Source organism: Tamandua tetradactyla, chromosome 9 (genome assembly GCF_023851605.1).
Source record: "Tamandua tetradactyla isolate mTamTet1 chromosome 9, mTamTet1.pri, whole genome shotgun sequence".
Taxonomy (NCBI): Eukaryota; Metazoa; Chordata; class Mammalia; order Pilosa; family Myrmecophagidae; genus Tamandua; species Tamandua tetradactyla.
Genome location: NC_135335.1, coordinates 64944578 through 64969835, shown reverse-complemented (window position 1 = coordinate 64969835; position 25258 = coordinate 64944578). Strand labels below are relative to the sequence as shown.

The 25258-nt window shown below is 38.2% G+C and overlaps 1 protein-coding gene and 1 non-coding gene across 3 annotated transcripts in view; both read right to left on the bottom strand.

Moving 5' to 3' along the window:
• The window catches only part of FBXL7 (F-box and leucine rich repeat protein 7), a 449123-nt gene that overhangs the window by 42652 nt on the left and 381213 nt on the right, over positions 1 to 25258 (bottom strand). The gene's annotated exons all lie outside the window — the stretch shown is intronic.
• On the bottom strand, positions 22142 to 22247 carry LOC143647451 (U6 spliceosomal RNA). Its single transcript, XR_013158080.1, has one exon. It is a non-coding gene; the product is annotated as a U6 spliceosomal RNA (small nuclear RNA).

The following is a 25258-nucleotide window of genomic DNA, read 5'->3' as shown; positions in this document are numbered from 1 at the left end:
TCTTTGCAATTCTTCAGTACTGGGTCTTAATAGAGTGGTGTAGGGCCAGTTGTAGGAGAAAAGATTATCCTTAGAGTTTACCAGTATGGCAAAGATGAGTCCCATTTTCTTTCTCCCGTGCTGGAATTTCACCTTTAAAGACCACTGAAATCAGGTTAAAAGGAGGGCATCTCTGGAACCAATGAATGCAAAGTACTGTTAATCATTTATTTCTTAGTGCGAATAAATTGATTATATTCTTATGGGCTTAGATAACATGAAGTTGCCTCAAGAAGGATCACCCTTCGTATACTGGAAAAATAGACAAGGCTGAGAACCTGACTTGGATCATGGTGTCCTTATCAGGCAGATTTACTAAAGAGGTCTCCTGATAGCGAGCTCATCTTTCAATCCCCAACAGAATGCGACTTTCTTTCAAATTTGAAACTGATTTCTTGAGTTCACATATTTTCTTTCTTTTTTTTTTTTTTTAATTTATAATTCTCAGTATCAGAGGCAAATTTCTATATGAAAGACCTTTAAGGAATGCTTGTGGCATTTTCTTAGGTATATCTATCCTTAAAATGGTATTGAAGATTAGTTTCTTTACTTTTTCACCAGTCAACATTCATATTATAAGCCCATTAAAAAGCTTCATCCCATATCAGTTCCATTTGTAAGAACATTACAGGTTCTTGCTATTTTTTCTTTCCATTGACAATTTATTTATTTATTATGGTTGTTGTTGTGGTTTCTCTGTCAGGTGTGTGAACAGTTCCTGTCTGGACAAGACTGGCACAATCTGACCCTTCCTGGTTTGTATAACACACTGGTACCACTGCTCCCTATGTCTTAAGAATTACTGAAGTAAACCCAGGATTTTATATATTTTTGTTTCTTGATACAAAAGTCATAAAGTGTCAGTGACTTTCTCAAGCCATTAAGACCAAAATTTTTAAAAGTTGCTTTTTAAACCCCATTTCATTTATCTCAATGACAACCCTCTTCCAAGTAAATGAACTTAAATGCTATCATTTCAATCAGCAGAACAATATTTCAGAATGAGTTAAAAAATACTGTAATATATCAAAAGCATGAGCGTGTATGTGTGTGTGTGTGTATATACCTATACACACAGAAGTATATATATATATAATCTTAGTTTTGAAATCTCCATGAATTATCCATTCCTCTTCAAAGTGGAAGGTGAAAAAGATCCCTATAACAAAAAGAAATTACCACCGAAAAACCAAACAAATAATGACAAAAAAACACCAAACAAACAAACAAAAACTTGGCAGGAGATGAGCAGGTGCAATGGAGTGACTTCTCAGTTGAAAGGTAAAATAAATTTAGGAAACTGTCTAGTAAATGCATAAGATATTGAACAGGTTCAGAATATAGCTCTGAACAGTAGTTCTTCTATAGGCAAAATGCATTAGTTGAGTCAAGAGTATACTGAGTTTTATCCAAGTATCTATGGAAACTATTTTAGGTGGAGAGTTGTATTCCCTGATACACATTTTAGCTTGAGACAAAAATCTAAAATTTACCAAAAAAACAACCTTATTTTTATGTTTTTATGCCTAAGAACAATTTTGTCGGAATCAATGCACAAGTTTCCTTTGAGAATGATGAGTGCTCAAATATAACTCATTTCTCTTTTTATGTTGACTGATAGGTGGACTCTGTCTCTTTCTTGCATGCACATGAATATTATGTGTCTATCAATAGCTACTGGCTGGCATTGCTCTACCAGAAAATGTCATGGTTAGGTTTATAGATTACTGTTGCTTATGGCATGTCCTCCATGATTTCAAGTAAATCAACAGAATTTCCATTATGATTGGGGAAAAGGCAGTCATTTTTGCTATACTAACTGAAGGGCAGTTGCTGTCTGAACAAAAGCACTAGCTGGTGAAGTTCCTCACTGGGATTGTGAGTGTTTGCTCTAATTGTGGGGAGAAACTTCATCTCTCTTACTTTGGAAGCAGGAACTACATTAAAGAAGGCTGAAAAGTGGTCTTCATATTTATGAGCTTGGACTGCATGGTATATATGAATGTGGTGGTGGATAGACCCAACTTTTTTATTCTTTCATATCCTCCTTTACATACTGGCTTTGCAGTGCGTCTTAATTTTATTTGTATGAGTCACAGCAACATTGTGAAGTATACTTAATGACAGCAATGCCTCCCAATAGGTTTCAGATATTTTACTTTTTTGCCAACTTGAGTCCATTCCCATTAGACCAATCTTCTTAAAACATACCTTCATCCATCCACTTTCTTAAGCAACATCTTCCATGGTTTCTGCTACTGTTTGCTGGATGCACAGCAAAATTCTTGCCCGTTCATGCAAGGCCAAGCATGTTGGGGCTTTAATATAAATTTTCAACCTCTTTTAGTATCTCTCTCAGTGTGGTATTGCCTATGGTTCAACTGGATTATTCTGTTTCCCTGAGTATGCCCTATACTCTCACTGCTGAGCCATTACTCAAATTGTCCCTTCTTGTTTCTCATCCTGCGCAATTATGTTGTCTTTAACTTTTTTCATCTTTGACTCAAATACTCTCTTCATGAAGTGTTTCCTGGATCCTTCCAAATATGATGCATACCTGATTTAAACCATCACAACACTTTCTATTTTAATTAAGGCATTTATTTATCATACTACTCACTAGACTCTAAGCTTCCTGAGGTTAGGTATCTGAATCATTCTGTTCACAGCTATTTTCCCAGCATCTACAAATGTGTCTGGTACTTAAGAGGTAATCAATGCATATTTGTTGAATAAACAAATGGGATGAATGAAGGCTTTAGGTTTAGCTTTTTGAGGTCTCTCTTTTTATCTCCTGTAGCAGCAAACCAAGTGATTATACAAAAAGTTCCAGTATTTCTCAAATTTGTGAGACCTTCCAAAATTATTTGTTCAAATAGGAAATACTGCATTAGCCATTACACTTTACAAATCACCTTTAGGTAGGTTATCTTTTTTCAGACAATGTCTTAAGAAGGGCAAGTCAGGATTCTTCTCTTTTTTAGATTGTTACTAAGGCATACAAAATAGTATATAGTCGTTTAGGGATAGGACTATGGCTCTTCTGATATTTGTCAGCAGCAATAGATACCTCAGTAAACTATCCAGATAAACTACATTTCAAAGATTTTAAGGAAGAAGGAACTGGCAGGAGTTATTCTTATCAGCCAGAGCTGAGAGTACCTCAGCTGGAGAAATGGTGCCTACTCCATTCCAGATCCTCTGGAGTCATGCTAAACAGACTGGCTTAAAGAATGTTATGCTCATACATGGGTAGGATTCCCCCATCACATGGCTAGAACTACAGGTCAGAATTTTAGAGGCTGCTTTGCTCACTCTTGGCTGTAAGAATGCACTGGTGGCTTATCTATTGGCATAGGTTTCAGAAGTGAGTGACTACAATTCTAATGACACATTTCTAATTTTCTACATTCTCACCTTCCTGACCCAAACGTCTAAGGTCAAAGCAGACACTCCATTACTAAAGCCTCAACCATCTTGTTGATTCTAAGCTCAAATCCCAACTTTACAACCAGCTTTGGGTTTAATAATATGAAAAATTCCTAAGCATCAGGAGGACTGCTCACTCCTGTAGCCAATGGAATTTAAACTATCAGAGATATTCAAGTTGTAAGTACATATCTACTAAAATGCAATGTATCAAATTTATAGCAGTTTTTTACTTATGACATTTCAATTTAATATTTCTTTTATTTGAAAAAATTTAAAGGATTTTCAATTATATTTTTAGAATTTCTATAAGTTTCACTTATGCCCCAATCCATTCATTTTCATGCTAAGCATGATACTTTGTTTTCTTTCCTTCAGAATTAATTATATTTCTTTTCTTTTACTGTTAAATAGTTGTATAGAATTTTAATTATTAAAATAATATGTACTGGATGATAAAAATTGAGATATATATAGAATATGATAAACAGGAAAAAGATAATTATTTTAACACTTTCATGTATATCTTTTTAGGTATAGTTAGGTAGGAAGGTAAACAGATCAACAAATAGAACAAATAGGTCAAACGTATTTTTGAGATGTTGATGATTTTGAGCTATTTCTGAAACCTATACATACTTTGATCTTGAGGATTTGGTAAATTCATGTTACAAAAATGATTATTACCTGGAACATGATACAGTGAAACTGAAGTTCTCATAACTTTCCTTTAGACTGTTTAGAAGGCTTATTTTCTCCTTTTCAGTGAAGCAAATTTTTATCACCTATTAAAAAATTAACAACCAGTCTGCCCAATTTGCATAACAGAAATCTTTAAAAATTAATTTACTTTTCTACTGGACCAAGGCATAACTGGAATTGAGTTGCAGCATTAACCTGGAAGGAGGTAAGCCTTTGCGTGTTTCTACCTTTTAGTGAGGAATCATGTCTGTCAAAATTCCACCTCATGTAGTGTATGTCAAGATATGACTCACTCTTTACAAACCTCCTGAAAATGTTACAGAAGCTTATCCTTGGGAGGAAACTTTTGAGTAACTCCTATAAGCTTTAGATATAACCTCATCTAAATCATAAACAGAAAATACTACAGAAAATACAGTTCCATATGTAGAGACAATTTATTCCTCTTATAAATTGGAAACCTCTCCACAGGTGCTATATCATTCACTGTTTCTGCCACTGATAATTACTATGTGTCCTCCCATTAGTAGGTGAAGTCCCATCTTTCAATTTTTCCTGGAATAAAAAATGTCATCAGAACTTATTTTGTTATTAGGATATTATCTATAAGCTGCATGTTAAAACAACTGTCTAAATACACCAGAAATTTATCTGAGACATCTGCGGTCCTGAGAGACAACCTGTCAGCCTGGGGCCAAACACTTTGCTTTTCCAAATGTTGAAATGCTTTCCTACAGCTCTACCTGATAGAATGGACTTTACCAGATGAGAGTTAGATGATGCCTCCAGATGGCTGTTGACCAGGTATATAGACTGAGTTTGAATTTGCCTCTTTGATGTAAGGAAAGGTGGAGAAAGCCTGAAATAATTTAATTCACTTTAAAGCAATATATGCTTACATATAATTTCTAATATATTTGAAATATTTGATCAAAATTATTTTGATCATGATTGGATGACTCTATTTCAACCAGCTGACTAATTTTGGATGGATGCTGCATTAGAAAGCTTCAAAAGAATGCCCAGTATCACTATTTTTCAACTGGATCCTGCAGGTGAAGGCACATTCAAGATTTAATAACAATAATAACAAATCATTAAATTCAGGCCATGGTTTTAATGCAGTAGGTTAACTCAAATTCAATAGCCACGTTGCTCACTGTAGTCATTGGTTTGATTTATGCTGATTATTCTGGTGAAGTTAATGGTTAAGGTTATGAGTTCATTGGCCCCGAGAGTAATTCTTTTGCATGCATAAACTCAGTACTGATTTGTAACACCCCAAAGTGTGATGCTCAGAAATGGATACAAGTAAAGTTTAATCTGACCTTTTTCTGTTTCATAATTCTGTAACATCCTTTGAAAGAGATGTTAGAAGAGAGTTTGTCAAGTCTTATATCCCTCAATATTGGAGGCAGTGTGGCTGGGGGAAGAGCCCTGGTTTGGAGTCAGATTGACAGTTTGATTTTCACCTTGTCTCCCCTCAGCTGAGGGACCTTGCACAAATCACATTTAACTCTCAAGCCTTGATTTCTTGATCCATAAAAACACAAGTGCCCAATAAATATTTCTTCTTTACTCTCCTTGAGTGGAGGAACAGCTTGGAATCATGCCTTGCACCTAGTAGTCATTTAATAAATGTCTATAAAGTGGAATGTAGTAACATTTCCAAAGAACAGTGGCATAGATTTTTCTCAACACTTCTCATAACTCCTGCTGCTATCGCCTTATTTCAAACCATCGTCATCTCCCATCCAAACTTTTGCTATAATTTCCAAGTTAACATAGCTATTTCCACTCCAGCCCTTCAAGATGAGTCTTCCACACAGCAGCCATATCTCTCCTCTGTCAGAACTCTCCACCAGCAGCTTCCACTCATCTCACTTAAAGTAAGACCCAAAGATTTTGTAGAATCCACCAGGCCTACATGAGCTAGCACTTGCTTACATCTGAGACCTCGTTTCCAACCATCCTTCCCTTTGTTCACTGAGCAAAGATGGCCTTGCCCTTTCTTGAAATCTCCAAGCACAGTTCCCTTAGGGCCTTCCCCCAGAACTTGGGGTAACTCACTCCATTTACCCCAACATCCCTGATGCTTTCTCTGTGTCCAGCTCTCTCTGAAGCAGGGAGCTGTCCTCTATGAACCATTTTAGACCATTTTGCTCAATTGTCCTGTGGCTTCCAATTGGAAAACACTGGCAGGAGACTAAAAAGGAGGTGAGAGCTAACCTCACCCCATAGACTTCTGCCGCCCCCGCCCTTCTAGGTGGTGTGAGCAGTTGACTATGCTTCTTTACCTCTGGCCCCAGCTCCTGTCTAGCAGTCCCTCTCCCTTGGGCTCTTGCTGGGTTCCAATATGACTGCTCACTCCCGCTGCCCTTTCAGAACTGCAGATACTGATGTTTCTTGATGTAGCTAATTGCTGGGGGCTGCACATCCCTTACCCTTCACCCTATCCAGATCTCTCTAAATAGTCCACTCATTCAACTCTCTTCAACTTACCCCTTTGACTGTGGATCTTTCTCTGCTGGGAACAAAGCTGGACTCAGGTCACTTCCTTTGGGAGTGTGTCCATGATGACCCCTTTAAAAATAATAATCCTTTCTCTCCTTTAATGCACTTTATAATTATTTTTTTCCATAACACTTATCATCCTATGACATATATTAATTTACTTATTTTTATTGTCTCCCTCTTCTAGACTGTAAGCTCAGAGAACTTTTTTCTTTTACTTCCTGATATGTCTCCAGTCTCCAGAACAGAGTCTAGCATGCCCAAAATATGTACTTAATAAGAATGGATGGATTCTAAAAAGTTTGATAATTGCACATAGATTTTTTTCTTTTCAATATTTTAAATGGTAAAAGCAGTGATAATATAAACAGAAAACATTCAGATCTGTGCAAAGCAGAATCAAAAGGAGAACGAAATGTTGAATCATTGGAAATCTGACCATCCACAGATTAGGCTTATAAAAAAAAATTGGTACATCCTTGACCTGAGTAATAATTTGAAGGAACTAGAAAGAATGTGAGCTTTTTTTTTACTTTTCCTGACATTTCCGAGTACATATGATAGAATTAGGAAGTGAACTCAGCAATTTCATTGCTTTTTTTAAAAACTACTTCAACTCAATATGTCTCACCTTGTGTATCCAAATGTTAATACGTTATAATAAAAACAAGACTAAAAGTAAATTATGCAGAGGAAATACTAAGAATATTGTGGCTTTAATTAAAAATTCTCTTTGAATTTTCTCTGCACAGATGATGGATTTTAGCTTTATTTTGGATTGTTTAAATTGTGCCAATCACTTTTTTGTAATATATTACTGTCTGAGTAATTTTGTTTTATCCAAAATATTATCACCAAATTTAAAATGAGACATTATTTAATAAACCCGTGATCTTCTTCTGAATCTGTTTATAGCATGTAGAGATAACATATTGGAAGGTAGTGCTAACAATAAGCCAAAATCTTTGTTGGAATCTCATGTAGATTTCCATTTTCAGATTATCTTTAGAAGATACCAAGTTTGAGCTCGGTCAGTATTCAGTCCTTTACCTGAAAACTGTTTGCCTTAAACAAGAGAGAATGAAGCCTGATGTTCCCAAGAACTTTTTGTCCATTATCAAGTCAGCGCTATGAGAAATTTACCTCAGGTTATTGACAGTTTACCTTAGTTCCCACTTCTCTGCCTATTTTGGTTTGGGTTATAGTACTTGGTTGAGTCTCTGTTATTTGATTTTACAAGTTTTCACCCTGGATTTTAGTCGATGGTAGCTGCTGAACAACTGTATGTCTTTGGAAAGAAAGAATAATGGACCAGGGAAACAGAAATGCTTAAAGCAGGGTTCCATGCAACTTTAAACCTGCACAAATGGACTACTGAGTACACCGGCTCTGCCCTGGCTGTACCCCGAAACTACGTGGGCAGTGTTTCAAAATACAGATGCCTGGACCCCACCAGCAGGAACCGGGGTTTAATTGCTTTGGGGCATATCATAAACATGGGGGGATTTCAGAGCTCCTCAGGCATTCTCATGTGGGAGAGACTTTGAGAACTGCTTATTTAGGATCCTGGGAAGTCCTGGTTGTATCTTTAATGCCAGTTTCCTTTGATTCTGGTCAGACACAGTCTCTGTGGCTTTAAATCTCAAAACACCCCAGGTTGCCTGCATTCTTTCACCTTGCTTCATTAAGAAAATCTCTGGTGCTTAAGTGTTTCTCTAAGAAATGTGAGCTTTTGCTTTTCCATGAGGAAGCCCTCAGAAGTCATTTGCCAGCCCCCTGAGAAACCACCCAAGGAGGCATTTTATCTAAATCCCAAGTAGGCCTGTTTGGGCACCCATCAGGAAAGGTGAATGTATGGCTACTCCCTGAAAAGAAAAAAAAAATTCTCAGCATGGTAATCTCCAGTCACTGCCTGTAGCAGCTGTTGGTGAGCTGCAGACATACCTTGTTCTCCTTCATCGGAGGTTATTAATGTCTCTGCCACTCCTCCTGCCCCCCTTTTTTCTGTGGGGTTGTCCAGCTGGATTAGTCATGACCATCCCAAAGAGCTAGACATGGAGAGGGCAAGTACTCTCACACACATGAACAAAGAGCTAACACTAAATGGGGGAGCTGTCGGCTTAAGGATGATAAATACCAATTTTGGCCATTTTAAGTGAAATAGAAAGGAATTTGCATGTGTATGGGAACTAAAAGTAAGGTACAGGAGAAGGTTATTTGTCTTGGATCTCTTCTCTTTACATGACTTTTTAAAACTCTGACCAAGAGGCTCTCTTAGGAACATTTGTGGTATAAAAATGTCACCACACAAAGATTAAAATCAAGGGAGAAAACCCTCCATGGCTTCTGGAAGACATCTGCATTAGCATTTAAGGTTACCCTTATAGGGGGCTCGTAATAACCAGTACATCAAAATTTGGAGGCTAAAATAAATAATTACTGATAATTTGCAGGATTAAAATATAATAAATTAGCGTTAGGTACCATGAAAACACTGTATGAAATATCCTTCAATTTCATTTGGCATCTCAGATTCATCAGCCAAATCCTCGTACACCCCTAGGACAGGAAATTTTGAAAGAGGAAAAAGAGTTCAGGGACATCTGGAACTTGTAGCTTCATTAGGATAGCAGACTTAGGGAGGCTCAAAAATAACAAAAGCAAGTGGAACTGAGAGGAAGAACAGGGCGGTGATGGGGGAGCAAAGAGTATCTGAATCAACTGCCATTTTTTCTTTTACAACCAATATTTCCTCCCATCTCCATTGGAGAAAGCACACACATTATTTGTGATAATTTTGTAGACATTAACACACATTCACACCTCTTGAGTTTACCAACATAGCCACGTGTGATTGGTTCTAATTACTCAACTGGAGTCAATTTATGCATAAGCAGTAGACTGCAGAATGACAATTGTCACAGGAGGCAGAGTTAGTATTATAATAGGTGAGTTTAGTAAGATACTTATTGGCTTACTATCTTCAGGAACACCCCTTAACAAAGCCTAGTGATGCAAGCAGTCAATATTTATACTTGCTAGACATATTGGGATGGTTTTGGAGCCATTTCTAACTGCTATGTGAATGGCTGATGTATTTTTTCAGACTTAAATCGCCATTTGGCAATTCTCACATATATCCAAACGCTGAAAATATGTTCAGTTTTCATAAGTAAGAAAATCCATTTTTGGATTTCAGTGTCAAGCCAAGAGGGATCATCTATTTTCCCGGTTTCCCATACACATGTTGTTTCGTTTTCCTCCCGTGTTCTCCTTCTCCTAACAATGCACACTGCCGTGACTTCCCTTTGAGAAATTCCCGGAGCTTTCTCTTTTGTGCTGTCATAAACATAAGGAGTGAAACATTGGCTGGAAATGTAAACTTGGATCAAGCTTCCAAAACACAACAGAACAATTGGTGGTCTTGTCAAATCCAGTCCTTTAATTGGACAAAACCATAACCTTGACTAGCCTGCACTGTTTATAAGGTTCATCCCCATGTATAAACGATTTTAAAAAATTATTGAGAGACCACATTTATGAGTGTAATGAGCCTTTGTTTACAAAAAGCAATTCATCTGTCTCTTGAATTGTTAAGCTTTTTCTTTCTTCTTTCCAACCCAAAGCAAAACAAAGCACTGTTTGGCCTTTTAATTGTGGGTGAGCCACAATGAACTTACTTAATGTAAAGAAATCTTCAAGGCACTTTAAATCATTTTGGGGATAGTGCAATTGTGAGACAAGTGATGCTACTTTATGAGGCCTGACTCTTGGAAAATATGTGCTTATGTGACTTACATGCAAACATGCACGTGCACTGCACACACTCAGGCAAATGCACATGCAGCTTCCAAAGTACTGTCAGATTTTGTTAGAAAGGGATTGTCTCCTTTGGCTCTGTGTACACTATTTGTACCATGCTAATTAAAGGAAGTGGAAGAGCCTTGGTTTATAGGGTGACAAGCCCTGTTGGCAAGAGTGTCACCCATAAACTACCATTATGAAGGGCAGAGCAGGGCTAGCTGTATTAGCCTCCACTTGAACACAAAATAGACCTTTGGTGATGTACTAAGCAATATCCAGTAGAACTGCTGTTTGGAGAAAAAATAAAGTAACATGTTTCTGAGAAAGATTTAGGGCTCTCTAACTTAAAATGAGTCCCTCTTTCCAGTTTTATGGCTATACAGAGAAAGAAGCAAGGTAAATACTCAGGGCCACCCAGTGGGACATAGATCCATTCCCCTCTGTATGTTCTCACTGTAAAAATATGTACACACACACACTGAGTTCAAATTCTTTCTGATCGTTCTTCCAACTGATTCATAGAAACAGAAACAGGGACACTACATATCTAGACTGTATTTGGCATGGAGCATTCCAGCTGTTGAGTTGATTCCTCCTCCTTTCTTTTTGCTACCCTTTAATAATTTACATATTAAACATGAAAATGTCATTTAAAAACATGTGACCAATGATAACACGGTTTAACTGACCTACGTGTGGCACAGATTTTGGACCAGGTATTAGAAAATCAATGATTGGTATGTTTTTCTTATTCTTTCTTTCTTTTAGCATTCTGCAGGAAAATCATAAGGGAGTTTAAACATTTCTTTGGGCTTCCGCTTTTCATTTTGCCACTATTAAATGTAGAGGTTAGTCACCATTATGGTAGGCAGCTTCTGACACAGTTCTTGGCAAACCTACCTCCTGGAATTCCCACCACAGTGTAATCACTTCCCTTGAGTGTGGAATGGACCTAGCGACTTGGTTCTAAAAAATAAAATCTGATAAAAATGGGGTAGGGTGTAATTTCCTCAATTAGTTTACAAAAGTCTGTTCCTTCACTCCAACCTGCACACACCCTCTCTTACCCTCTCACTTGCTCTGATGAAACAGACCGCCATGTTGTGAACTGCCCCAGGGAAAGGTACATGTGGTAGTAACTGAGGGAGGACCTGGCCAACAGCTTGTAAGGAAGTGAGACCCTCAGTCAACGACCTGCTATAAACAGAATCCTGCCAACAACTACATGAGTGAGCTTGGAAATGCATCATTCCCCAGTCATACCCTTGAGCTACCTATGCTCCCAGACAACACCTTGATTGCTGTTTTGTGAGGGGCTTAGAGCCAGCGGGTGCAACTAAGTTGTGCCTGGATTCCTGACCCACAGAAACTCAGATGATAAGTGCGGTTGTTTTAAGCAAGTTTTGTGATAATTTATTATACAGTAATGGGTAGCGAATAAACCATTCTAGAAACATTTACCCTCATTCACCAGTGCACTGTGAATTCAAGAAAGGGTAAAAGGACACGTATACACACATCTACACACACACACACAAGCTTACACCTTATTAAAAGTTTCCTTTTTGCTTTTCTTTTTTTGAAATATTTTATTTGCATCTCATCCCTTCTTCTGTTTCTAAAAGATCTGTTAGGATCACTCTAATTTAAAAAATTTTCCCACTGAACTACTACTGTGTATACCAACTGAATGTCTTACTCAAAAACTGCGTTATCTCCAATAACATCTTGAATTTTAAATTTAACTATATATAGTAAATTCATTTGTGCTTTCCCCTCTTGGTTTGTTTATTTATTACAGCAACTAAATAATAGATAATCAAGAAAAAATTCAGTTGGTTAGATAAATGATTACTATTTTTATTACACAAAATTAATTCCCTAAGTGTTTATTAAGTGGTTATCTATGCTTGAACCTGTATTCGACACTTTGGGGGAAGAGCTCAATATTTACTAATGGAATGTCTCTATTTGGAATAGTCTTTGAAAAATAGATGGGTCTTAGGATTTAACTGATTTTCAGATTCTAACCACACACTTCTGTCTTCTGCCACACACTGTAAATTGTCTTCAGATATTCACTAATACTGTCTCAAACAAGTGGCAATTTGACCAGCAGTGATCTAGGACTTAAGGGAATATACCTGTTTCAGTTTGTTAAAGCTGCTGTGGAATACAATATACTGGAAATGGGTTGGCTTTTACAATGGGATTTATTACTTTACAAATTTATAATTCTAAGGCCATGAAAATGTCCAAATTAAGGCATCAAAAGGAAGATACATTCTCTGAAGAAAGGCTGCTGGCATCCAGGGTTCCTCTGTCACACGTGAGAGCACATTACTGGCATCTCAGGGTCCTTTTCCCTCAGGTTTCATTGGCTTCAGGTTCTGCCTTCCATGGCTCTTTCTCTCAGCTTCTGTGGCTCCTTCTTGCCTCTCTGGGCATCTCTCTAAGCTCTCTCAGTTCTTCTGTCTTTTATCCTTTCACAAAAGATTCCAATAAAGTATTAAGACCCACCTTGAATGGGTTATGTAACATCTCAATGGAAACAGCCTATTCAAAAGGTCCCACCCCACAACAGGTGCACCCCCACAAGAATGGATTAAGAGATCATGGTCTTTTCTGGGGAATATAAAGGCTTCAAACCAGCACAATTCCCAATACTGTATCTCTGGACCTGTTGTCAAAATCTTTCCATCAAAAGGGATGTCATCTTACCACCTGAGAGCGAGTTCACAGCGTCCACTTGAGGATTATAAGACTCATTTCTTACAACACTAAAAGTTGTTCTGTAGGACACTTATTATAGTGATAAACCAATATAGTGGGAAATCTTAGTTGGTGAATAGTAACTTTTACAAACTTGGGTTTAAAAAACTTTGAGTATCTCATGATCCACTTTCAGTAAAAGTTGAGCAAATTGGCAGTATTTTCTCTTCTGGGAAAAACCAAAAGCTAAACAAAAAAAAATCAAACCTTAAAACTCTCCCAGTGAAGGATAAAGTGCTTGGAAATGTGAGGTCTTCTGAAGTCTCTGCTTCCTCGCAGTGCTTGTGGTCAGCATCTATACCAAGACAGTGATTGCGCTAAAAGGAAAGATGCAGCTAAAAACAATCCTCATATTTTCTACCTTATCTAAAATGTTTGCATGGTACACCACAACATATGAAAGATAAACGTGAAATAGATGGTTTTAATTACAATGAGGAATTGTAGTCATCTTGAAAGATGAGCTAATTCATGATAACATCTCTGAAACTAACAGAGGGGTAGGCTATGCTCCAGCTTATTGATTTTTAAAAAACCACTGGACTGAAAGATCAGAAAATGCATTTAATATGTAGTATGTGCAGTAAAAATATACACTAATTTATTTTTCAACAGGAATTTCTGAGGTCAGAGCTATAAAAGAGTTTGGAAGGACCACCTTGCCTGGTGCTCTCACATTTGTGGTGTTATTTCTTCAAATTCCATAGTTTGACTGCATCTTGGTTAATTAAGAAGTTTAAGAAGAAAGAACAGGGTCTGCACCCATATGGTGCAATTTTCTCCTAAAGGAGAACAGATTGAGAAGAGACTGCACTGACTCTTTAAAGGCCACCTGACTTCACAGAAATGACTGGTAACATTTCTAATGGCTTCTGCCAGGTCTGAAATGTGACTTTTAAAGAAATCTTGGCCATTGAAGAGGAATAAGGGAGATGGTTTGATTCCTGGTCATTGAGAACAGATACTTTCTGTCTCATCCAACCAGGTATGATGTACACAGACAGTTCTACATTCTTGACGTGAACCTGGACTGGGCCCCAGGTAAGCCCCTTGTGAGACTTTGGTCCCTAAATCATCAGGTGCTTGGACACTCATCTCTGACCTGTTGTTGAGACCAGACATGGAGCGAGTACTTTCCACCTACATCCGCTGGAGCCTTATCCTACGCAGTAGCGCTGGTGTGACTACTTCTTCACCATGGGGCAGCAGAACACAGAGACACCTCTGAAATTTGAGCCTCACAGAAGAGTTATTCATTATCTGACAGAGAAAGCTACATGATCTCTCCAGAAAGGTAAAAGGATTTAAAAAAAAAAAAAAACAATGAAGTAGCCCACATTTGGGCAAAATCCAGCAGAAAAATATCTATGTAGCAAATCCTTATTTTAAAAGATGGCTTTAAACCTACTCAGAAGTAAGAAAAGTGAATCTATAGAAAGAATCTGTTTGTATTTTAAAGACATTTGACTTTTTATCTGTGAATAGTATTAAGTTAGCCTATCTCCTGGTTGATCTTACATAGGGGCTTCCATACGAGAAGACAGCCTAGTTCAGTGAGTAACAGTGAAATTTCTCTAAGCATACTGCTTGGGAAAGTTATTTCAATTTTCCATGCCTTATTTCCTCATCTGCAAAATGGGGATAAAAACAATACCAGCCTCACAGACTAAAATGAGCTGACACTAGAGCCAGGCAGAAGGTAGTAAATGCTCAATAAATTGGATATTATATTTTTATTGCTATTAAAAATATAAAATTTTGCTTGGCCTATATAAATGAGAATTTGTTTTACCAAATACATGTTACAAACCAAATTACTCATATGGTAAAGAGAAGTGCTTCTCAAATTCTCTATGGTAAAGGATCAGTTTTTAATTTCCAATCCATCACAGACTGATACTTTTATAAAATATTAAAAAAAGAAATTCCTAGAAAAATTAAATAAATCTGAGCCAAAGCATAACAGTTTCCTAGAGCTACCTTAAAGTACTAGCCACTGGGTAGCTTAAAACAACCAAAATTTATTCTCATAGTTCTGGAGCCCAGAAGTCTGAAATCACGGTTTTGGCAGGGCCACATTCCGTTGGAAAGCTGTAGAAGGGAATCCTTCCTTGCCTCTTCTAGTTTCAGGCATTCCTTGGCTTGCAGCTGCAGCATTTCAACCTGCTCCCCTTGTAACATGGCTGTCTTCTCTCTTGTCAGAATCTTCTCCTCTTCCTATAGGGACAACTCTTCTACAGCATGATGCCATCTTAATTTAACTAATTCCATGTGCAAGAACTATATTTCCAATTAAGGTCACATTTTGAAAAATTGGGGGTTAGGACATTAACATGTTTTGGGGGGACACAATTCAACCCATATCCCAAAGAGTACACAAAACCTAAGCTGAATTGGGTGTATGAAATGTTTCTAAATGCTTCCTCTTGGTTTCTGTACTTGTCTTGGTCACACAGTCAATGGACCAGCACCTGTCTGCAGACCGAGCCAGAGGCAGTACTGATACAGAAGACAGTTGAGTTGTTTTTTAAAACTGTCAAGCCCCTATACCACTTCCTGTGTTGAGGAATTTCTTGCCTCAAAAAGGAGCTCACCTTTGACTGCAGGCACTGAAAATACCCAATGTTTGCATCCTCAACCTCTCTTACAGCTAGGGTCAGCGCATGGCTGGGCTCCACCTATCAGATACACTCAGTTTTGGAATGGAAGGTAGAGATGAAAAGATGTGGGGAGAGCACCGAATCAGTTCTGGTAAGAAGTGGGGCTAACAACAGCAGCAACCTCCATTGTGCAGAGGCAATAGTTCTAGATGAAATGTTGGCAGTGTCTGGGGGGCATCACCCTTCACCCGACCAGTGTCCCCTCCATGATTGTGTAACCCTGCCCTTGGCATGGAGCCTTTGGGGCTGGTTTTCATATGTTCCTGCAGAATTGATGATCTGCTTAACATTCTTTTAACAAGTTCCTTTTGCTTCAATTAGCCAGTTGATTTGTATTACTTGAAACTACGGACCATGAGTGATTCGCATGAATTTACAAAACAATCAAGAACATAACTATCTTGGCATTTGGTATCTCATTCAATCTGGTTATCCAATGGCTGTTTACAAATACTTTGCTGTTCATATCTGTACTATCTTATGCACTAATCCCAGCTCTACTGATGTCTCTTTGGTCTTTTCCCATACAATCCAGTCACATGTGTAAACACATCCCTCAGAGGTCCAGTTTAGAATCGAGCTGGAAATCAATGAAGATTTTAGACTATATCTGGGCAAATTTAAGTGGCATGGACCAGTTGTAAGGTCATATGTCACAATTATGAAGGAAAACAGGTTTTCCAAGGTTATCATTTTTATACTGGAGAATTTATACCAGTAATTCACTCATTTATGTTATTAAGCAGAAATTTAAACCCCAAAGCTGGTTTCTCATGTAGGAAGGAGAAGGCTCAAGTGAGGGCATCTTGCCATTTAATGGTCAACAGAGGTAATTTTCTGCTTAGTCAACAAAGGTTTCTTTAACCTCTGGAGAGGCTAACATATGATATAAATTCACCTTGGGATATGTGTCTTCCCATTTCTGGCAGGATGCAAATAGAGCTTTTTAGGCATCTTTTAGGTATGGTTTAGGTTTAGAAAAAAAGGAGATTAGGCTTGAAGATTCCATTTCCCTTCCAAAGTCCAAGAGTCTGTTCCCATCCTTAAACTTTTCTTGTGGCCATTGTGAATCTGGGCTGCCTGGTTTGAACATATGAATGTCATCATGTTCCTTCATATACTTGGTGTGGTACATGAAGGTACAATTAATGAAGACAGGTTCCATATCAAGGTGAAAATAATTGTCAAGAAAGGAAACAAAGGAAATCATCCCCATTAGTGGTGAATTATCAGGGATCTGTGATTTTTATTTCATCTGAGTAGCCAGCTAGCTCATAGCAAGTAACCTTGGAATTGACTGCATATTAAGATCAAGGTATTAGAAAAAATACCCATATCTGGTCCCATTTCCAGAGAGTCTGATACAAGGGATCAGAGGAAGCCGAAACGGCTTTTCTTTTGGAGGTGCATGATCCCGGAATCGAACCTGCATGACAGGAGAGAATTCTACCACTGAACTACCCTTGCACCACCCCCAAACAGCAATGTTTTTTAAAAGCTCCCCTGGTGCATCTATTGCGAAGCTGGTGGTGAGAACCACCATGTTATGGCTTCTGATTGGGGTCAGGAGTTCTGTTTTTACTTTTTTGGGACTTCTGGCCAGTCAAGAGGCATCAAGAGTAGGTAGAACAGTATGAAAAGGGAGTAGGAGAGCAACACCACCATTAAAACAATATATAAAAAAGGGGAGGTGCATTTCACTTCTCCAAAATTTAACACAGAGTTCGAAGAACTCAGTCTAGCCTCTATTCTAGCTTACTCTTGACTCCATCCCATTCTTTAGTTGAACAGATGGGTTGTGCTTCTGGTATAGATGGTTGTGCTGGGTTGGGGGTTAAATTCCCAGCTGAACCTGGCCCATTCAGCAGCCAAAGTTCTAACTGTAGGCTGAGTTGCTGAAGACCATATAGAAAGATTTGGAATGGAAGAGGTCATTAGTGGGTATTCAGGTAAGAGCTCAAATAGACATTATTTGAGTTTACAGCATCTGTATAGATTTATATGTATAAGGAGTTTATTAATCAGAATAACAAAATTTGCTTGAACAGCTTCCATTGTCATTAATATGTCTTCAGTCCCTGTCCTAGTTTGCTAGCTGCCAGAATGCAACACACCAAAGATGGATTGGCTTTCAATAAAAGGGAATTTATTTAGTGAAGGTATAGTTCTTCAGAGGAAAGACAGCTAACTTTCAACTGATGTTCTTACTTATGTGGGAAGGCACAGGGCGATCTCTACTGGCCTTCTCTCCAGGCCTCTGGGTTCTAACAACTTTCCCCGGGTGATTCCTTTCTGCATCTCCTAAAGCCTGGGCTGAGCTGTGAGTGCTGAGATGAGATTTGCTGAGCTGCTTGGGCTGTGCGACATTGATATCTCTTGTTTAAGCACCAGCCAATTAAATCAAACGTCATTCATTGCAGCAGGCACGCCTCCTAGCCAACTGCAGATGTAATGAGCAACAGATGAGGTTCACATAGCATTGGCTTATGGCCACAGCAACAGAACTAGGCATCTTCACTTGGCCAAGTTGGCATCTGAACCTAACTACCACAGTCCCCATATTCCCTGAGAAAGTTGATTCCTTGAATCTTTTGTGCTATTTTTTTAATCTTTTTGAGGAATGGCTGCCCTTGGGGGTGAATGTTCTATAAATTGTCCACCAAAACAACTGAAGTATTTGTATGTCTCCTATACTGGGTTGACTAGCATCCCCCTAAAATTCATGTCTACCTGGAACCCATGAATGCGACCTTAATTGGCAATTGGATCCTTGTAGATGTTACGACGAGGTCATATGGGTGTCCTTTGAAAAGCAAAATGTGGACACACAGACACAGAGGGAAGATGGTCATGTGAAGACAGAGGCAGACTAGAGTTTTGCCACCACAAGTCAAGGAATGCCAAGGATTTCTAGCAAGATACCAGGAGCTGGCAGATGCAAGGAAGGATTCTCCCCTGCAAGTTTCAGATGGAGCCTGGCCCTGCCAACACCTTGATTTTGGACTTCTTTCCAGAACTATGAAACAATGAATTTCTGCTTTAAACCCCCCTGTTTGTAGCACATTGTTATAGCAGCCTGAGGAAACCAAGGCAGCTCCTTTCATCCTTACTGTGTCCTCACGGTCAGGCACTTTGTGGAGCTTGTTTGCCTTTTATCTGGTCTGACTGTATCTCCATAGGGCTTAAAACCAGTGCCTGAAAGCTCAGCAAGGCAGGAAGGTCATACAAGAAAGTAATACTTTATATGAGGAGACATGAGCAGGCTAAACTTTTAAAGGTAAACGGGCAGGTGTATAAGATTGATATTCTTGCAGAGGATAGCTACTTAAAAGGGTCATACTGCTTTTTGCAGAAATATTCTTTAAAAACAGCAATTTCTTTAGTAACAGGATGATCACAGAAGCAGGAGTTTAGAAAGCATTACAAATTATTTTACAGGGAGAAATCAGCACCACAGATGGTCTCAGTGATCAGAAATACTAGTAGACTAGAAATTAATGCTATTACTAATTTTCTCTGTTTGGCTTGTTAATTTTCTTTATTATAGGATCTTTCTTCTGTTACCTGCTGAGAGATGGCTTCAAATAATATTTTGAAGTTAGTTCATCATACTCTGTTATTTGCCTTGCCAAGTGCAAAGATCTAAATGGCAAAGAATTAGAGATGACAAAGATAGATTGTTCCTATTTTGCGAATCGTATCTCTTTAATCTCTATGGAACTGAAATCTGATTAAATGAATCCTCATGTAAATTAACAAGCAACATGAAGGAAATTAATATCTTCATTACTATTCATATTAGTATAACTTTTCTTTGACTATTATATTATATAGCCAATAGGGGTTGTGCAAAGTGGTATAGCAAAAGCATTCCATTCAAATTCTTATATGGGCTTCATTCTATTTTCATAACCAAAATACAATCATGGAGTAAATAGGGGAACTCTGGGGTTCTTGGTAAATGTCTGCATGTTAAAATGAGAAAACTGCTACAAATGTAAACAGTTGCAAGTAAATGTGAATGCACTGGCAGTCTTGCAGTATAGAGGGCTGAAAGAGTGGAATGCTATAAGCTGGGGGCTTGACTTAGCTTTGGTATTAGTAGCTGGGTCATCCAACACAAGCCATTCAGTCTTTCTTTGATTTTAGAAAAAAAGGTGGCTGAAATATGGAATTATCTAAGAAGTTTGAATTTCCAGAGAAGTACATTCACAGAGACAGTAAAAATTTAAAAGCTCTGCTGTCTGACCTGTATATTTATAAAAATGAACCGAGGCTTGGTATATCCTTTCTGTCTCTCATTTATCAATTCACAAAATACTTATAAACTGTCTCCCATGAGTCAAGTTCTATGTCCTATACTAACAGATTCGTTTGCTTCTGGGCAAAGCATTAGGAAGCACATGATGAAAAATATTTTCCAAAAACTTACCTGAGTTTGATTTTGCAAATATTTCTTTTAAAGAAAATGGAATAGAAGCTCCTATTTATGAAAAAATAAGTGGAATTTAAACTGCAAAGATGTTTAAGTATAAAGCAAAATTGTTTGAAAACTGACACAGAATAATAATTTCTTATTTTAAGGTTCATTTGCAGAAACTGGTGGAGTTTCTAGGTTTCAAATTTTATCTGCTTATGGGAAGAGAAAGCCCTGAACACAGATCTTAAAAGCAATAGACTTATGGGTGGGCCACGGTGGCTCAGCAGGCAAGAACGCTTGCCTGCCATGCCAGAGACCCAGGTTCGATTCCCGGTGCCTGCCCATGTTAAAAACAAAAAAAACAAAAAAAAACCAATGGACTTATTTCCAAATTAATTTTTAAAGTAACAGAGTCAGTATTTACCTGGTATTTACTCTTTTTAATGTAACTTTTCCCATTCTGCAGGTGAAATAACTAAATCATAAAAATGTAATAGAGAAAAAAATAGTCACCATGTCCAATAAAATCAATGTGAATATGTTTGCATATTTCCTTCCATCTCTTTCGTACCTCCACCCTGACACACCCAATATTTTAATAGCCATCTGTTCTAGTTTGCTAGCTACTGGAATGCAACACACCAGAGATGGACTGACTTTCAATAAAAGGGGATTTATTTAGTTCTTCAGAGGAAAGGCAGCTAACTTTCAACTGAGGTTCTTTCTTACGTGGGAAGGCACAGGGCGATCTCTGCTGGCCTTCTCTCCAGGCCTCTGGGTTCCAACAACTTTCCCCAGGGTGATACCTTTGTGCATCTCCAAAGGCCTGGGCTGAGCTGTGAGTGCTGAGATGAAGTATGCTGAGCTGCCTGGGCTGTGCTACATTGAGCTCTCTCATTTAAGCATCCAGCCAATTAAATCAAACATCATTCATTGCAGCAGGTACGCCTCCTAGCCAACTGCAGATGTAATCAACAACAGATGACATTCACATGCCATTGGCTCATGTCCAAAGCAATAGAACTAAGCACCTTCACCTAGGCAAGTTGACATCTGAATCTAACTACTACATCATTTTAATGTTTTTTCTTCCAGACCCACCTAACCTAGTCTTTTCAATTTCTGCTAGAAGGACTTCTTTATGGTGTACATCAGATTTTTTATTCTCAGAGTCTTTAGAATAAATCCACGTTCCATAGACTGGCCTTTAAGATCAAAGACCTCTATACTTTTCCAACCTTTTCTCTCTAGACATCACCACATTATTCTAAACATGTACTCCTTGAACCCTTACTTATATTGAAAACCCAACATAGGGGTCACTGACTCCAAGAAGGCTTCCATAATTTAGTATCCTGCCCTCCCACCCCCACTATCCTTTGGGCTGCTAGCACCTTTTTTTCCCCCCTCTCAAAACAGTTTTATTATTTTGGTTATTTTCTAAAACAGTGCTTTTCAAAACTGTGAGCCTACATGCCAACAGCATGTATTCAAAAAACATTAACAATTTTACTTGCTTTTCATAGCAGCAATAGTGGGTTGAGTCCCTTTCATCTCTCAGTCTCTCCTGCCTCTTCTCCTGTGGCTGCACCTCTTCTGTTTTCTGCCTTCCTTTTTCATTTTTTTTTGTTGGAAAATTTTAATTTTAACATCAGCAAATATTGGAAATAGAAAAAGGAATTGCGAAGAGTTTCACAAATAAACTTTCCAATTTCCACTAACAAATGTTATCATTCAATAGCTAAAAATTATAATGCTATGAACATTTACCACAATGAATGCAATGGAATAGAAAACAGCCAAAAATATGGGAGGCTTCATGAATTTACATGTCACCCTTGTACAAGGCCATGCTAATCTTCTCTGTATAGTTCCAATGTTAGTATACGTGCTACTGAGGCAAGCACCCTCTTCCACTTTAGGACCCATGTGATTAGATTAGGCACACTTGTGTAGTCCAGGATGATATCACTATATTAAGTTCCATAACTTTAATCCATCTACAGAGTCCCTTTGCCATATAGTGCAACATATTCACAGGCTTCTGGGATTGGGGCATGAGCATTTTGGGGGCCAATGTTAGTACAGAGGTAAACTGTGGGGAAACAACTCCAGAATTAATGAAAATCTGAGGATGCTCTGTTGGAGTTGAGCAACACATAAACCAATCACTGCTCTCCAGCCAGTGTATATAATAATGTTATCTATGGGAGCAGATGCCGCTTTTCTTTGATTGGAGAACAGTCAAGAAAGGCTTTCTGTAGATGTGCTTGAGTTACATCTTGCAGGATGGTCAGGGGAAGGGTGGGTTTTGCAGAGAGAGGAAGCAGTAAGCAAAGTCACTGTGTTGATATAGAACATGCCAGTTATATTAGTTTCCTGGATGCTAAAACAAATACCATACAATGGGTTAGCTTAACAATAGAAATTTATTGGATCATGGTTTCAGAGACTAGAAGGCTGCCTTCCTCCAAGGACCAATATTTTCTCACTGGCTGGCATCATTGAGGTTTTTCTGCAACATGACAACACTCATGATGGCATTTTCTTTCTCTTCCAGCCTCCGTCAACTTACAGCATCTGGCTATTCCCCAAGGCTTCTATTTTCCTAGATGCCAATTTCTTTTGCTTATAAGGACTTGAGCCCTATGGGATGAAGACCCATCCTCATTCCATTTGGTACACCTTAACCAATAACTTATTCAAAGTTTCTATTTACAGATGAGTTCACACCACAGAAATGGATTACGATTAAGAACATAATTGGGGTAGATAACTCCAAGCCACCCCATAGCAATTCAAATAACTGAAGGCTATCTAGTCAACCATCTGCTTTTGGAAAGAGGTGAGGAGGACAGGATCGCAGGTCAGAAGAACAAATAGGGGTTGTTAGTGTACATTAGAACTTCATCCCAATAGCTATGATTTTGAATTTTTAAGCTCTTCAAATTAAGGGACATTTAAATATCATGATTTATACGTACAGTGGAAACTATTAAGCCCTATGCTTGAACATGCTCTAAATTTATTCCCCTACAATGATGCATCTTTCTAATACTTCTAACTTCATTTCTCAGGTTAGGCATGGACAAAAATGGCTCATTCTACCCCATTTAACCTAAGTGATAAGCTTTAGTTAAAGATAAAATTAAAGTAGTGATATTGGAACCACTGCTCATTTAAGGAACGCCTGGAAACTTCTGATCATATATACATGGATATATGCACAGATATGCGTAGCATTGTAATTGTACAGATACATTTATGACCCGTAAAATATTTTGGTGGTTGTCTCTGATAGGCACATTATATATTAGACATTGAAGGCAGTGGTTTAACTATGTCTAGATATGGTTAGGAGGATTTCTTGACTCAATTTATTAACTCAACTCACCTGATAATTTATTCAGTTTAACAGCTGTTGTCGCTTCTACATGTGACAAAGGGTAGTGTTGCAGCCACTTTCCACATAAACTAAAGCAAAATCCACATTTGTCCTACTTCTGGAGAAAGTTGACATTTTCTATGGTCAGAAATTTGGTCATGTAGATTTTATCTTAGGGAAAGCACACACACACACAGAATTGTTTATAAGAATTGCTCAGCCACTGTGGGCTCTTTGAGTTAAGGCACCCATTGTTGGCGTCTTTGAAGATAATAAGAAAGTGTAGGAGATCTATTCTTTAGGGATAACTAGAGAATTGCATGTTCTGGTTTCAGGAAGGGAGTAGTCATTTTATGTGGGCATTTTTTCTGCAGCTGGTATTTAGGGAATTGTTTTCCCTGTCTTTGAGGCAGTTTTAATTTTCTCAAGGGGGAAAGGTCAGTATTTTATCTCAGCAACAATTATTGTGAGTACAGCTCTAAGTAAAAGTGGATTGAAAATAATTGTCCCCTCCAAATGGTACTATTGTATATTGTTTTCATAAAGTTATTTTGGTAGAGAAGGGGGCTGGAGGGAAGGATGAAGGACTGGAGAGAGAGAGAGAAAAAAAAAAGAGAGATACCACTGAGATGCCAAGAACAGAGTAGGCAAATTGTTAAGTCAAGATGTAAGGGGGTTAGGAGAGGAGATGTTAAGAGACTTAAAGACCTGTCATCAATTTTTAGCCTTTTCTGTAGATTTGTGAATTGCTGATGGAGAGTTTAGCTTTATGCAGTGTAGGAATTGTCTTATAAGTTTCTTTGGTTCCGGATTCCTCTGACAAATCAAATCTCAATTCAGATCTTTCTCCCAGAGTCTGTACTCCAATTCACACCCATTCCTACATCCAGGCAAGCTCCAATTTGCTTTCTCAAGTATTTCTCTCCCTGTGGGAGAGGCCTCTGGGAGTTTCTCTTTCTTGCCTTCCTCATGGAAATGTCATTATTCCCTCTCCATGGGATATGGATTGAGCTGTCAGTCAGGGGGTCCTCCTCTCCCACAGAAGCTGGACAGACCTTTGGGGGCTGGAGTGGATGCTTGGAGTCAGAGAAAGTTCTCTCCTTATGAGAATTTGAGTTTTAAGGGTATTTAAGTTTAACACGGTTATCCTTTCCATCATGTAAAGAGAATTTTTCAGTGAATAAAAGCATCACGGCAGAAATCAGAGCCAAGCCTTAATGCTCAGATGCCATCAATAGCCATCCCAAATCTGGCTATCCCTAAAGCAAGGTCAACACTAGAATCTTTTGCTTATATTGGCCAATAAATCCCATTTTAGCTTGAGTTAGTTTGAGCTAGGGTTTCTATTACTTAATGTGAGAAAAAAAAAACTCGGCTAATTCAATGTCCTTTCAAATATTTTTTTAGTCCAGTTCTGATAGAAGGACCTGGTTCTACTGAAACCTAAATCAAGCATCGTGGCTAAATTTCTGCATTAACAGAAATCTGTACAATTTTCTGGCTTCTCCCATAAAGTGTCTCTAACTAACTTGC